General features: G+C 36.4%; 1 pseudogene; it reads right to left on the reverse strand.

Annotated features, from left to right (window-relative positions):
• Positions 1-5,258: 5,258 nt before the first annotated feature.
• LOC116583492 lies at positions 5,259-7,528 on the reverse strand (annotated as a pseudogene).
• Between the last annotated feature and the right edge of the window lie 3,982 nt (positions 7,529-11,510).

The following is an 11,510-nucleotide window of genomic DNA, read 5'->3' on the forward strand; positions in this document are numbered from 1 at the left end:
AATATATGTCTAAAGTCATGTTTTTCATGCGGATATATTTACAGGCCTAAATAAACTAATTGCAATTAGGATTACTTGACCAAATTGATAATTAGGTAACTCTCCAAATTTTATTTCATTTTAGTATTTGAAATATCTCTCAAAAGTTTGCAATAAAGTAACTCAAGTGGAATGATAAACATAACAGCCTCTCCTGTCTCTTCAAACTCTTAAGCAAGTTCCTTTTGTTGTTGTTGTTTTTTGTTTTGTTTTGTTTTGATTTCTTGTTTGTTTGTTTAAGACAGAAAATATACACACTTGTTTATTTTGGTTCCTATGAAGAGAGTACCAGTCTACCACAGTCTGCTGGCTCCCTCCCTCAAAATCAATAATGAAGAGAATCTAGATACAAAAGGGAAAATAAGCATAAATTCCAGGAACTCTAGCAGCATCTAACAACTTGAAAAATCTCTGGAGACATTAAAGAATGTTTTGAATTCATATATTTGTGAAAATTGAGTTGCTATAATGCAGATAAGAGAGATTTCAGAGGTAGATGTAACTGAGCAAATTGAAGGAAAACTTATTATTTTTTTTTTTAACCTGTCTGTATTCTCTTTGACAAGCATTGCTGGTTTCCTCCAGGTATTATTAGTGTAGCACAAATCTGTGCTAGGATGACAAGTTGAAGACAGCATTTAATGACCAACTGCCCTGAGGCATTCCCTGTCACTGCTCTGGACTCAGAAGACACACCACAGAGGCTGCCTCCTCCCATTGCTCCTTCTCCCTAAGTGTTTAAAGTTTAAACCAACCCAGAGATATTGCCCTTATCCACATGGTCCATGATATTGCATCCTTATGCCTGGTCCAAACAGCAAAAAGTGAGAGAAGGAGGAAGAATACTCATCTTCTCCCTCGAGAACACATTACAGATATTTCACTTCTTTAAAGTTACTTCACACCCCACAAGACAGAATTCAGTCACACTGCATATGGCCCCACACTTATAAGAGAAGCTGAGGAATGTAGCATATACATATTTTTTTCTAGGTAAACATATGCCCCATAAAATATTTGAGGGCTTAATCGCTAAAGAAAAATGAAACATGTTTATTGGGGTATAGCTAAAAGCTTCTTCAATAGTCTAATCCATTCCCTTCCCAAGTATTTCTGCACAGCCATCTCATCTACATAAAGGGAAAAATAAAAACAAAAAACAAACAAACAAAAACAAAAAACCTCTCACTCCCTATGTGAAACAATAAAGACTTATATTATTTACTACATTCAGCCTAAAGTTCAGAATTTTGAGGTTATATGTGAGCTTATCCACCCACAATGTATCACAAATACAAGTTCCTTTAGAAATGGAAGAGTAAAATATCTCACAGTTACTGATCAATATTAAATTCCAACTCTTATGGAACAGCGGAGACTTTCTTGTCATGAAGAGTATACACCTTGGTTAACTCATCTGGCTATAACTAGTTCTAATTTCTGGGAGGTTCTTCTTGTACCTTTCCCTCCATTGTCACATCTGTGCCAGCTTTGGAGAGCATGTAGATCTGGGCTTTGCATGGCTGTCACAGCCTGGTGTTGCTGATATGAGTTTGGCAAACTCAAATTGGTAAAAGCGACAAATGAGGTCTGAATAATATGTTAATAATACAGTTTAAACTTAAAGCTTGGTCATATCTTCAATCATCATTTTGTGAGTGGCCCACAAATTTTTGAGGAGACATCTTTCCAATACTTGAAAACTATTCAACAAAGAAATCACACGCATGGTGAGTGAAGACGTGAATGCTTTGTTATTTCACTTTCATCTTGCTTGTTAATGTAAAGAAAGTATCAACTTTTCTGTCAAAATTATCCTTGCTCGGGGCGCCTGGGTGGCTCAGTGGGTTAAGCCTCTGCCTTTCGGCTCAGGTCATGATCCCAGAGTCCTGGAATTGGGCCCCGTATCAGGCTCTCTGCTCAGCAGGGATCCTGCTTCCCCCTCTCTCTCTGCCTGCCTCTCTGCCTACTTGTGATCTCTCTCTCTCAAATAAATAAATAAAATCTTTTAAAAAAAATTATCCTTGTTTAAGCTTAGCTTGTTTATAAATATGAGGTTGACCAAAAATCAACAGCAGTAATATGTAAGAATCTATTTACTACTTGGAATTTCCAATATGCTTTTTATATTTAATAATTGCTACACACCCTTAATATCAATAATATTTGTATTCTATCATCTATCAGTCATCTATCTATCTATCTAACTACCATCTATCTGTCTAAAGAGCTGGTTGTTAAACATTTACTAGCATACTCTTGACCACCAGGTGAGTATGTAACATATGCTTTATTTTATTATTTTTTAAGGATTTTATTTATTTATTTGACAGACCGAGATCACAAGTAGGCAGAGAATCTGAGCAGAGAGCCTGATGGGGGCTTGGTCCCAGAACCCTGAGATCATGACCTGAGCCAAAGGCAGAGGCTTAACCCACTGAGCTACTCAGGCACCCCTAAACATATGCTTTATATATTTTCATTTATGAATTACACAAAGTTAATATTGGTGAAAAGAAGAATATTCACAATGTGATACTACTTATATAAATGTATATAAATATCTGAAGGTAATATATGTGTACATATATATGTACCTTTTGTTGGAAATATATGTACTTATTAACTTAAATATGTTATTAACTACATATACATATCATAATTATGATATGTATATGTATCATGCATACACATGATTAGCTACAATTCATGGTAATTTTTGTTCAGCTGGTCTTTCGAGAATAAAATCGAAGCATGTTAAAAAAATTAATCTTGCTTTTGAATTTTGACTTATTAAAATAAGCAGTGGGTACCTGAGTGTGTACTATATTGTTCCTCATAGTTTATTATAGGTACATATTATTTTGTAATATTAAAAACTTAAGAAGTGGGGCACCTAGGTGACTCTCGGGTGTCTGCCTCCAGCTCGGGTTGTGATTCTGGGGTACTGAGATCAAGACCCACATCAGGCTCCCTGTTGGGCAGGAAGCCTGTTTCTCCCTCTCATACTCTACCTACTTATGTTCTTTTTCTCGCTGTATCTCTCTCTCTGTCAAATAAATAAATAAAATCTTAAAAAAAAAAGCAGTATGTTGGAGTTCTTTAAAAAAATGGAGACAATAATAATAATCATTGCTTTTTACATTAAGTAAAAATACTAATATTTCATTATAAGAGATGGGGACAAAAGGTGAAATTAAGTGATAGTTTAAAATATATACTACCACTACTCCTGGAAAAAAAAAAATACTAGAAGTAATATATAAATGCTAACTCTTTCTACTCCCATGACTCTAATATGTCATTATTTCTTGTCTGGGGTACTTTGGTTGCCAACTGATGGTTTCTTGTTCTTTCTTTTTTTTTTTTAAGATTTATATATTTATTCTAGAGAAAGAGAGAGCACAAGCAGGAGGGTCAGAGGGAGAGAGAGAGAGAGAGAGAAAGAATATCAAGCACACTCTATGTGAAGCACAGAGACTAATGTGGGGCTTGATTACACAACACTGAGATCAAAACCTGAGCCAAAACCTAGAGTCCACCCCCAACCAGCTATGCCATCCAGGTGCCACTTCTTCATTCTTGTGCTTCCCTCGTACAGAGTCACCAGAGCAAGCTCTCTTAAGGGTAAATAAAATAATGACGTGTCTCTGGTTTAAACATTCGAAATGATTCTTATTATTCTTAGCAATATGCCCCAAATGTATCATTTCTTACAAGGCCTTTCTGGTCTAGCTGCCATGCGCTGCTGTGATGTCATCTCCCCCCTCTCAAATCCCTGCTCACTACATACATGACAGCCATTTTGGCCTTTATTTCTTTTTCATGCACCAAACTCAGTTCTTTTGCACTAGCTGACCTTTTTGTCTGGAAAGCTCTTTCAGATCTGTGCATGATTCCCACCTTCTCAATATTCATGACTGAACCCAATGTGATTTCTTCAGGAAGTCCCTCTTCACCTGCCTTAACAAAATCAGCCCTTCAGTCATTTTCTGATACATATTCTTCTTATTTTTTCCTTTGCATTTAGTAACTATGAGTGTTGTATAATTGTCAGAGTATTTATTTGTCCATATATAGTAAGGATATTTATGTATTTATAAGGATATAGACATATAAAATATATGGACATTCATATATGTTTTTATACATATATATTTATATACACGTATTCACATATATTTATATATATACCTTTGTATGGACAATAATATATGTTAGCATATATTATTGTTCATGTAGAATTTAGACTGGTACAATTTTTTAATTAATTTTTTTCTCTCAGAGGGTAAGCTCACTTGAAATTGAAACAGATTCATCCTGTTTGCCTGACTCATTGCTATATCAGCAGATTCCAGACACATAATAGGCCTTACTGGTGTTCAATTTAGGATATCCACAATTTTATTCTGAGTAACGACACAGCCAGCTAAGAAAAATATTTCTTCAGCTTCCTTAGAGCAATACAACATTGTCACTAAGGTCTTGCAAGTGATATATATGTAGAATGTTCTGTGGAACATCTCTGTAGGCTGCCCAAAGAGAGTTTTCACAGGTCAGATAGGCGGCCTTTTTGGTTGTTGCTGATTTTATCCTCTCCTTTGTTTCATTCAATAAAATGTGAATGTGATTAAACATTGAAGTCATCTTGGGTACAGATTTGCTTGATAAGGGAAACCACATGCTGGGATGCTGAAATAGGACAGTGAGGCTCTTGATGAGGATGAAGTCCATTTTATCATACAGGATTACTCACTCCAGAATATTTTTTTTTCTCTAAAAGAGGAATAATTTGGGGTGCCTTGGTGGCTCATTTGGTTAAGCATCTGTCTTTGGCTCAAATCAGGAACCCAGGGTCTTGGGATCAAGACCTGCATTGGCTCCCTGCTCAGTGAGGAGTCTGTTTCTCCCTCTGCTGCTCTCCTGCTTGTGCGCTTGCTCTCTCTCTCTCTCTCTATCAAATAAATAAATAAGTAAATGAATCTTGAAAAGTGGAATAATTGTTTTCTTAGGACACTGTCATTTTGTTATTCATTGTTGGATAAAATTCCTAAGTGTGAAATAATTTTTATAACAATAAAAATCGAAGATGGAAAAAATATACGGGAAATAGAAAGCAGTAGTTCCAATACAGGTTTTCTTAACAAATATACTTCCCCCCCATTTGAGAGTAGTCCTTTATTAACTGACAAGATTACAAAAATAATCATATAGATACCTTAGTTTATCCTTTGAATAAGCCTATTGATCTAGTCTCCCCTGTTGTTGCCAGCATCTCCACCCTCCACAAAACGGTCTTTTTTTTTTCATTGCCCCTCGTGGAGAAGATAATTTGAAGGGCCATAAAAAGTCATTTGCCTCTTTGAAATGTTTTCCAACAGTATAGATCTCATGAATCAGATCCTCCATGAAGATGATGCCATATTTACCAAGAGATCAGGCAATCAATGTGTTATCTGTCAGGGCAATTTGCTTCCTGTTGATTTTGCTATAACTATGCTTGTAGATCAATTCATTCACCAACTTCAGGTTTGGGTATCCCCATGCTATATATGGTTCCACAATCCTTAATATGTTAACTGAAGCCTTGTTGAGCTTAACAAAGGAGCCATTGAAGATTTGGCAAAGGTGAAGAGGCTGCAACACCTTTCGACCCTTTGGGGTCACACCATTGATACCTCTGATCCTGATGACAAATGTCAATTTGGGTTCCACAGATATGTAGAAGTTGCCAGCTTTTCTTGCCATCCTCGCCATTCAAATTTCAGTACATCTGCCTATATTCTTTGTGGTAATGCTTAACTTTTTCATAGATAAGTTTCCTTGCCTTTCAAAGCATCTTTTGAGCAAACCTCTTCCTCAGATGCTTGATCTTCAACTCTGAAATTTCTTCACTTCTCTTTAAGGGTTTCTAGCACAACAGGAATCTTCTTTTTCTTCTCTTCTGCACCCTCCATGGTTCCAGCCAGAAAAGAGGAATAGACTTCATTTTTTAATGCAGTTTGTGTTTTAAAAAATTAAGGGAAAATAGAGAGTCTCCATATGTGCTCTCTCCCTGCCCCTCTAGTTTCTCTTTCCATTATTGTGGTATATTTGTTAAAGCTGATGAACTGATATTGGTACAAGATTAACTGAAGTCCATAATTTACTTTAAAGTTCACTCTTTATGTTGTATATTCAATAGGTTTTGATTAATGCATAATGACTTTTATATGTTGAGTTAAATGATATTAGATAAAAATATCAGTGAGATTAAGTAAATGCTATATTTATTTGATTATGTATTTGTAGTATGTCTCTTCTTACTAGAATACAAGCCCCTTAGGAATAGGTTCTTTGTATGTTTTGTTGTATTTGTAATGCCTAGAGCAATTTCTTGCATGGGATAGATTCTCAGTAAATATTAGTTGAACATAAAAATGTGAATTTAAATGTTAAATGTTGGATATTCTTAAAAAAGAGATAATATCCTCTAATGCAAAACAAAATAATAAACCAGAACAAAGAAATTTAAACTATGTTTGAAAATTTCAGAAATTTTGGAATAGTGGGGAGGAAAAGAAAATGAAATAATTTAAGGGCAATCAAAGTATTTACAAAGGTTTGGGAAAGAGTTTTAAAAAGAAGCAAGGGATAATGTAGTACCAAGAGATAGTAACAATAGGGAGTTATTTCCACTTCTAAGACTTAATGGGCTAGGAAAGAAAAACTGGAAAGAGGGATTGGTAGAGATAGTGAAGGAGGGAAAATTGGTGGGAAAGAAAGAAAGAAAGGGTGGTAGGAAATATGGAGAGAACCACTATAGAACTCAGTCAACACCAAGGGATCTGATATAAGAGAAGTTAGAGAATAAAATACATGTAACTCTTTTCCCATTCTATAGATGTCCTGCCTGCCAGTGTCTTCTGTTGCTGAAGCTAAGTCATGAACTGAGAAGTAATCTATCCATGTGGCTAATAAGAGTGAACCTTTCAGTTTTAGAACAAGAGCAGCCAAAGAAAGAATATATTAGAGAATGTGGAATATAGTAAGAGTGCATAGAACAATAAAGAATGACTTTATAGAGGCAAACAAAATATCTTTTTCAATTCTGGTTTTTGGGTTTTTGTTTGTTTATTTGGTTGAAAATTTTGTATCCGAGGAGCACGGAGAATAAAATAAAAAATAAATAAATAATAAAAAAAAATTCCCACTAGCTACCATATCCTGTGGAGTGTTGCATTGAATTCTCAAGTAAAACCAAACATTATTCACCATTGATGTTCTTCATATCAAGTAGTAAATAAAAAAGTGGGGAAATGAATAAAGTTACATAAAACATGGCTACTATAACTGATTATGAGGCTTTAACTGATATTTATGGCTTTTCTACCAAACGTTCCAGGTTTTTGTTTTTGTTTTTGTTTTACTATTTTATTTATTTATTTGACAGACAGAGATCATAAGTAGGCAGAGAGGCAGGCAGGGGCGGGGGGAAAACAGGCTCCCTCCTGAGCAGAGATACCGATGCAGGGCTCTATCTCAGGATCCTGGGATCATGACCTGAACTGAAGGCAGGGGCTTTAATCCACTGAGCCACCCAGGCGCCCCACATTCCAGGTTCTTTACCCTCTATCAATACCTGGGATACATGTGGCTTTTTACCTGGCTAAAGGACTCAAACTACTTGATGATCTGAGTCCTCATTAGCATTGTCTTTGCATAGTCTCAGTACATTTTCATTGGAAAAAACTACTGGACAAGAGATTGTAAGAAGTGCCTTAGTGAAGCCTCCAGGTTCAGTCTGTATCAGCTTGGTACGAGTATAGAGCAGAGCAACTCATTTTTTACTTTGAATCAGGACGAATCAGCCAACACTCAATTTAACAATCCTCTTCTATATTCATAGGTTCAGTGACATAAGGAACCTATAATAGCCAGAGAAATTTCTCAGCTTCTAGATGAGTGAAATCATTGTCATATTCCACAGTACAGAAGAAACTGTAACATTTCTCCTTTACACAATAGAACTTTCAATCTCATGGAGTCTAGTGGGTTATTTGATATCCTAGTAAAAGGGCCATTTCCCCCCTACATCCCTTTGTGGATCTATGTTTCTGGCTATGGAAGAAACAGTACCATATATGGCTACTGATTATGTTATAAACTGAATTATTTAGGAAAGCACTTCAATCCTGTAGGGAGTTGTCTGCCAGCTGGCATTGAAACTGAGCATTCTGTGGGTTATAACATAATTCTGTCAAACCAGCTGCTTTTGGATTACTGAGCACATGGTAAAAATATTCTGTGGGTGTGACTCTTTGTCTGTGCTCTTTGTCGGACAATCTGTCCCTTCATCAGAAATGATGTTTAACAGAAAATTCTGACAATGGATAAGACCTTCTAGCAAAAGTCATGTGGACAGGACTTGAAATATTTTTGTGTGAGACATCTTTCTCTTAAGGTGAAGGGATTGGTGAGGAGTATCATTGCCTTCTTGTGACAGAAGGTGCTCTACGTGTATTATAGAGGTGGGGATGGGGAAGATCCTTGCTATCCCTGTGATAGAAAGTGCTCTGTATACTATGTATAGCTATTTCTTTTTCCTTTTGAAAGCATACCCAGGTAAATAGCCACAGATTAGTCCAGAGAGATATAATATATGCAGCAGGGGTCAAATTGCTGACCTTTACTTCAGAGAGAACCAGCTCCATTGGAATATACCTTTGTAAACCAGTTTGATTTTGGGAAGTGAATATGTGGTGAGTTAGGTTTCTGTTAACTAAATCTAGATATTTCCCCCCATATTTGTTTTAGTACCACTTTATCACGATACCCATCTGTTATGTTTTTAAGGACCTCATCTTCATTTAGTGATTGACATTAATAAAGGTCAGGGCCAAAGACCAAAGACCAAAAAGAACACAACTAGTCAATCACAGTTAGGTTTATTATTTTGCTGCAGCAGTAAAAACTACATTAGAAGAATCACAAGATACCTCTGTTGGAAGACGGAATTATAGGATGTGAGCTAGTGGGGTTTTGTTTGTTTGTTTGTTTGTTTTTGTTTTTGTTTTTCTTTGTAGAGAGAGAGATGGAGAGCACATGGGAGCTGGTTGGGGGGAATAGGAAGAGAGAGAATCTTAAGCAGGCTCTATACCCAGCACAAAATGCCACATGGTTCTCACTCTCACGACCCTGAGATCATGTCCTCAGCTGAAATTAAGAATGTAAGCTCCACCAAATGAGCCACCCACGTGCCCCAGGAAGTCAGATCTAGAAGTCAGACCTTGTGCGATCTGAGGAGCTCTGTGAGAGCAAATAGGAGAATCCTGGGATAAGAATCACCTGGCTGTGAAGCAAACAAAGTACCTCTTCCCAAATTTCTCCTTAAGAAGACTGGTTCATACCACCTGTTAAGCAAAGCCCAATCTTTTCTGTGTCCACACAACACTCAGAGTCAAAATGCCACCAGAGACCCCAGTCATTGTGCAGGAGACTTCGGTCCCAAAGGCTCTGCAGGGACAGGACCACTTGAGAAAGTGAACTGTGCATACCTAATGTGCCCCCTTTCAGGAGACTGAAGACCTTGGGGCAATGACATTGGCTTTTGGCATGGGACATTGGTACCCCAGTCTGATGTCTGGCACCATCTAACTTCACCCCATTTTAGGTAAGTATATGGTGCATACATGTATACTGTATCCTACTTAGATATATGATATCCTAGTGGGCACAGACAGACTAGGGACATGATATTTATTACTATGAGATCAAGTCAGCTACTGGTATCTGAAAGCAGGGTTACTTTCTGAGTGTATATAAATAGCATTCACAAATCAGACTAGAAATTCTCTGAAAAGAGCGAACTGGCTACAGTAAGAATGATAGCCCCAAAATTTGTTATCCCTGGTGCACTTTTCTCTGTTGACAATTCAAATATTATTTCAGGGAAAGGTTTTTTTGTTTGTTTCTTTTTTAACTGGGAGTATAGGTGAAAACCAGTTAAGACTGAAGGTTGAGGCCGAGGTTGACAATGATAGGGCAATTTATATATCATAAGAAACATGTTAAAAATATACCTTCAAAGTGGTGAAAGGAATAGCTATTAAGTTGTGTCATCAGAATCACATGGAAAATGACAAATTTGGGCATCAGTTATATTTAGAGCAGAAACTACAGTCTGAGAAAAAGATAAGTTTTGCTTTTTTTAGGTGACAGAAGAAAGCCAGATGAGATGAAGAGTAATATGGTGATGATATGTCAGAGGCCAAATGATCACAGAGGTGCCAAAATACAATTATAACTGTAATACATAATAAATCAAAAGAAAATAACAAATTTTTTAAAAGATTTTATTTATTTATTTGACAGAGAGAGATCACAAGTAGGCAGAGAGGCAGGCAGAGAGAGAGGGGGAATAAGGCTCCCTGCTGAGCAGAGAGCCCAGTGCGGGGCTTGATCCCAGGACCCTGGGATCATGACCTGAGCCAAAGACAGAGACTTTAACCCACTGAGCCACCCAGGCGCCCCAGGAAATAACAAATTGACTTAGAAAATTAAGTTGTTTTGTCCCACATCTTCTTGATCCAAGAATCTTTTTTCCCAGCTTTATTGAGATATTATTGACATAAAATTGTGTAAATCTAAGAGGCACAATTTGATGATTTGATGTGTGTGTGTGCTGTGAAATGTTTACAACAATAAGATTATTTAATACCTCTTTTGTGTCACATAATTACCATTTGTCATTTCTGTGATGACAATATTTAAGATTTACTTTCTTAGCAACTTTCAAATATAAAATACAGCATTGTTAACATGGTCACCTAGAAGTTATCCCGTTCATAAGTTTATACCCTTTGACCAACATTTCTCTATTTATCCCATCCCCCAACCCATGGTAACAACAACCAATCTACTCAGTTTCTATATATTTCAGCTTTTTAGGTTCTGTGTATAAATGAGATCATACAATATTTGTCTTTCTTACTCTGACTTGACTTGGCATAATTTTCTCAAGTTCCAACCTTGTTGTTGTAATTGGCAGCATTTTTTTTTAATAGGGGAAAAATATTCCTCTGTGTGTGTGTGTGTGTGTGTGTGTGTGTGTGTGTGTGTATCACATTTTCTATATCCATTCATCCACTGATGGGCATTTATGTTGTCATATGTTTCATATTGTGATTAACATATTGTATAATGAACATGAGCGTGCAGATATTTCTATGAGATAGTGATTTCATTTCCTTCAGATAGATGCCAAAAGTGTGTTTGTTGGATCAAATGGTAGGTTTTTTTTCACTTTTTTGGAGAAAACTCCATAAGTGTTTTTCATAATGGAAAGACAGCAATAGTGTATAAGGGTTCCCTTTCTCCACATCCAATCCAGCATTTTTCATCTCTTCATTTTTTGAGAAACCCATTTTAACAGATGTGTGGTGATATCTCATTATGGTTTTAATTTACATGTTTCTGATGATTAATGATAG

The sequence above is a fragment of the Mustela erminea genome, chromosome 2 (assembly GCF_009829155.1).
Source record: "Mustela erminea isolate mMusErm1 chromosome 2, mMusErm1.Pri, whole genome shotgun sequence".
In the NCBI taxonomy this organism is placed as follows: Eukaryota; Metazoa; Chordata; class Mammalia; order Carnivora; family Mustelidae; genus Mustela; species Mustela erminea.